The sequence below is a fragment of the Pteropus vampyrus genome, unplaced genomic scaffold (genome assembly GCF_000151845.1).
Source record: "Pteropus vampyrus isolate Shadow unplaced genomic scaffold, Pvam_2.0 Scaffold179, whole genome shotgun sequence".
Classification (NCBI taxonomy): domain Eukaryota; kingdom Metazoa; phylum Chordata; class Mammalia; order Chiroptera; family Pteropodidae; genus Pteropus; species Pteropus vampyrus.
The window spans coordinates 811,178-816,599 of record NW_011888960.1 but is presented as its reverse complement, the minus strand read 5'-3'; positions in this window follow the sequence as shown (position 1 = coordinate 816,599).

Sequence of the window (5,422 nt, the reverse complement as noted above, 5' to 3'; positions counted from 1 at the left end):
TGAGGGACGCGAAACCCCTGGCTCGGGGCCATGCAGCTGGGGAGGCTGGAGCTGGGATGGAAGTTGGGACTGTCTTGACTACAAAGCCCATGCTCTTGCGTCGCAGCCCCATTTCTCCTCGAGAAGCAGGTAGTGAGGAGTCTCAGTCGGAGGACTGAGTGGGGTGAGGCATCAGGAGCCTGACTGGGGCGGGGGTGGCGAGGGCTGGCCACGGTGGGGCTCACTTCTGTCCCCAGCACGGCCTGGGAGTTCCTTCAGGGCAGGACGGTGTTGGCAGCATTCGATTCCACGACCTGGGGCCGAGCCCCGGGCCGGGGCCACTGGAGGCTCATCAGGAGTCTGTGGTATTAAACTGAAGAGCACACAGCAAGGCCAGACGAGGGGATAAGGGAAAGGGGTCAGAAGCGTGTCGGGGATCAGCCTGCACTCAGCTCAGCACTCACCTCCCCAGCTCTTCCCACTCTCCCCACGGCTGGCCTCTCTGCCCACCCTCCCATTCTCCATCCCTGTTGATTTTCCACTCGTTATCTTTGGAACCGAGATCCCGTTTATCCTGCTCACCAGCTCTCCAGCTCTCTGAGGGCAGAGATGGTCTGCTTCACTGCTTGCGCTACGGTGGATGAATAAATGAACGAACGAATGATTTCCAGGGTCCTTGAGGAGGGAGCAGCCTGGCAGAGAGGCTGGCAGCAGCCTGGGGGAGCTGGCCAGGAGCCTGGGGGTTAGAAGAGGGTGTAAGACCAGAAGCGGGAGGGGAGGAGAAGTCCCGTTTCCCATGGAGGGGGCGGGTGGAGGGTGCAGAGGGCCTGTCAGCAGGAACGGGGTGCAGAAGGCGGTGTGTGCGGGGCGGCGGGGACTGGTCAGTGTGTGAGCAGCCACCCAGGGCAGGCACACCCGCCTCAGGTCCTGCTGTTTGCATCCACCGCCCAGCAGCCATTTTTCCCATTTTGTGTTCTACAACTTTCCTCTCTTCCTGACAGATTTCTCTACTAAATTTGACTTCGTTTCAACACTTTTGTTGGGCAAATTACATTAAGATGGATGTTGCAGGTACCCTTTATGGTTTATTTATCGTGATACTGTTTGTATCTCACGCTTATAAATAACTTATGTGATAGCTTTTGTTTGTGGAAATGTAACTTACATATTTTATTACGCTTTCTGTAAACCTCAAAAAGAATCTTGTCAAGGAAGCGCTCTTATCAGCAATCCAAACTACAGGACGTAAAAACCGACACTAACATTATTTTTTAATATGCCAAAGAGGCAGGTTACTCTTGCTGTAGTTTGAAAGGTTTGCTGTCATCGTAAACTTGCACCTCAATAAAACATTAAAAAGTCTCAAGAATGATTTTATAAAGTTCACAGAGGAGGAGACGGTGGCAGAACCTACAGACACAATACACCAGGGCCCAAGTATTAAACTGGCCGTCCTTTGGGGGGGCCCAGCCCCATCTGGGGGTCCCAAAGGGTTCCAGATGAACCTCCCTTGCCCGATTGGCCCCGAAATCTGGCTGTGAGGACCTAGCTTAAGGAATTAAGGTGGAAAAGAAACATGAGTTTTGGAGTCAGGCTGACTCCCGGCTTGTCCACTTTTTAGCTATGTGGCCTCAGTTCAGACTTTTAGCCTCAGTTTTCTGATCCCTAAAATGGGGATAATAGCATTTACTCAACATTCTCATTGGGAAGCATTACATTTAAATGAGAGCAATTCGCAGTGCTAGGTGGATGCGCTCAATAAATGGTAGTGGTTCTAACTATTTCATGTTGGTCATGAAACTCTCACTTTCTCCCTTACTGTTCCCCCTGCTCTCCCCTTCAGGTGTGTCTCCCTCCTCACCACCAGGAACCGAGTTCTCTCAAATACCACTCCCCCCAAACTGCCGGAATGGCCCCCCGCCTCATGCACATAAGGTCCCCGTATGCCACATCTTCCCCTACTTTCTCTCAGCAAACCTATCCTGTTCTTTGTTCCCATGCTTAGCTCCCTACTGGTAGTTAGTTTAGTCACTGATCTCAGCTAATGGCTACATGCCAGGCCAGTTTTGCACATCGAAAGGGTATCATGCGTCTAAGCACCATGATGCAAAGGCGCCCCGGGCATGGTAGGCCAGCCAGAGGGAGCCTGGCGGGGAGGGGGTGGGGAACGGGGCTTTCTGGGCTACTCGAATAATCACACAGGGACTTGTGCTCCCTCATCCCCCCATCCTAGCGAAGCCTGAATAGAAAGCACAGAAAAAGAGAAACGTCTAGAATAAATACAGCTTTCTCAGGGGTCAGTGTAGAAGGCAAAAAGTAAGCAAAGTGAAAATACCTTCCAATTGTTTCTCGCTTGAGCATCAGCAGAAGCAGCTGGCTTCCCACACTGCCTGGACGATGCATGTGTGCACACTAGAATCTCATCGGAAGGCTGAGGTGTGTGCACAGAGGCCCGTACTGCCCATCTCATCCTCATTCTGGGCCATGCGCCTGTTAAGTGGTGTGTCCTGTGGAACTGCCCACACTACTTATTTCTTCCTGTTGCTGATTCTGAGTAAGTTAGATATACCTGCGATTGGATTAGGACATATGAGAGATCCAGACTGTGCTCTTTTGGGTAGGCTGTGCAAGTTTGGGTGTGACTTTGAATGCTTGTTTCATCCTTGGGATAGGATGTCCCACCAGAGAACTCCCATGTGGGCTGCTAGGTTCTCCCCAGGAGTCCCCATTGTCCCTTTTACCAAAGGAGGCTCTGGCAGGCTGCTGGGGTGGGGGGAGGGGCACAGTTCCAAATCAGGTTCCTGTCAGCTGTGGAGTGAGTACACAGTATAATGTGTTCCTGAAACATCCCGGCTTCTCGACTCCCTTTCCCTCCCTCAGAAAGCGCACAGGATGGAATGGAGCCCTCCAAAGAAAATCAGGATTCCTTTCTAGGTTTCAAGGCAGAAAACTTGTAGCCAAACTCAGCCTCTTCAGCACAGGACTGCCAAGCGAGTGTGGCAGGCAGCCCTGAAAATGGCTCCTGATGACCCCTGCCCCCTGGTACCCACGCTGCTTGGGTGTGAGCTGGTTATCGGGATGTGCTTCTAGTGAAGAGGACACAGTGGAAGCGATGGACGCCCCTTCAGAGGTCGGGTTCTAGGAGGCTGTGACCTCCTCTGGCTCTGCCCCCTTGCTTGCTCCGATGAAGCACCGTGCCATGTTGTGAGCTGCCCCGCGAAGAGGCCCACTTGGCAAGGGGCTGAGGCTCAGTCCAGCAATCCATGAGGAACTGATCCCTGCTGACAGCCACGCGCAATCGCAGACGTGGCTCCCTCCCCAGTCCCGTCTCATGGTGACCGCGGCCCTGGTCAGCAAGCTTGACTGTGGCCTCTGAGACACTCTGGAGCTGAGGACCCAGCTGTGAATTCCTGACCCACAGGAACTGTGAGATAATCTAAGGCACTGCATTTTGGGGTAATTTGTTATGTAGCAATAGAGTTCTGAAAAACAAGTGAAAATGGATGTAAATATTAACTGGTCTCAACTTGCCATTCTCAGATATGTCTTCCTTGGAAGAGGCCATGAATTCCTTTGAGGTGAGACAGATCTGGGTTCGAATCTCGCCCGTGTGACCTGTGTAAGCCACGCGCCACCTCTGAACCTCAATTTCCTCATCTCAAAAGTGGGACTGGTGCTGTCTGTCTCCCTGAGGCTGCTGTGAGGGCCAAGGGAGATGACACAGGAGACAGGCAGGGCGAGCTCGTTCGCCAGCCCGGGCGTGCTGCCCTGCCACGTGCTCCATGAATCCAGCACCACGAGCAGGCCCTGCTGAAGTCGGCAGTGGGGCAGCGGGCCTGACGAGTCCTCCTCTGAGAGCTGCTCTCCAAGGCCAAGGCTGCAGAGCCTTTCCCGGCTGGTATGAGACCACCAGAGGACCTTTGGCAGCGTGGCAAAGAGCAAGTGCACACTGTTATTTTCTTGGCGGCGTTTTGCCGCAGGTAACACGGAGCTTTTAGGCCCTAGACTTTTGTAAAGAAAACTGTGCCAGACTGGGACAGGCCTTCTGTGAAGCATTTTCGTGGGATGCGTGTGCAGTAATAAGTCCCTGAAAAATAGAAATTTTCAGGTCAGACCTCTCCAAACGGTTGATGTTTTATAAAGTTCAGATTTGCCTTCTCGAGGAAAATTATATTTCTCACTGCTGATGAAAGGTAGCGAGAAAGAATGTAAGGCCAAGGCTTACTTGTTCATTAAATACGAGAAGTAATCCTATCTATAACACGCTCGCCCCTCCCCCGCCCCGATTTCCTGGGTTCACGCATGGAAGAAAAACATTTTCAAATAAACTTGGGTGATTTTGCTTTTATGTGACAAGCCTGTTACAAAACTCCAGTACCGAGAAAGATTTCAAGAAACACTAGTCTGAGAAATGAGATTATAACAAGAGCCTGTGGATTTACTTCTTCTTCAAGAGTAAGGCCAACCTTTCATGTCTTATCAGAAATAAAGGGCACAATATTTATTACAAGCCTGAACCACGAAGACAGAGCGCCGAGATACAAAAGCCATTTGACAGTGGCAATCTCAAATTAATAGCCTAGTTACAGTCCTTCACAAACTGTAAAGGCCTCCTTCATGTCCTGGGCGTGGGTTCAGGTGCAGTCCTCATAGCAGTAAGACTTTTTTGTGGAGGGATGGAAATCGGTGTTCTTTGTCCTCTGGAAATCTGTACTTTAGTACCTAGAACTGTTCTGGGTGGCTCGAGAAGGCACAGCTGCTTCAAAAACATATTTTAGACACCTCTAGAGTCTCTTAAAAATTAAAGGCAGGAGGACTGGGTGCTGGCACCACCCAGAGCTTCTTGCTGGGGCTACCCGACCCCTCCCGAAGAAATCTCTCTGCAGGCAGTAATTGTGCAGCTTAATTTTTCTAGACTGAACCACCGCAGATTTATGCCAGTGAAAAGCAAACAATGTTTGTAAGTCATTTAATTGTGTTACTGTCTCTCAGCTTTATCAGATGCTGCTGAGGCGGAGAGGGCTCTGTGCAGTCCTGTGGTCGCTTCGTCCCAAATGCCCGCAGCTCAGGGTCCCCAGTGTGGCTGCTTCCAGACTCATCACGCACTGCTAGTAAACAGGTTCGAACGGTATTTGTCTCAAGCCAGGATCCATGTTGAATGCTGCATCTCCAACAAATTCTCAACCTTGATTGCAGAATCATTTAACTAGTACACACTCAGATGCAAACCTGGTTTATTATGTTCTTTGGTTAAATATTGTTTCTACACTCTTTCAGAGTATTATAAGAACAAAGATAATGATATTTTATAGAAAGACTGAAAACACTTTTGCTTTTTCAGAGCAAAGAACGAATTTACATTGTTTGTGCCGTATTATACATTCTTATAATCAGGCCAGACTTATAAAAAGGTAGGGCTTTTGTTGTTGTTTGTTTTGAAAAA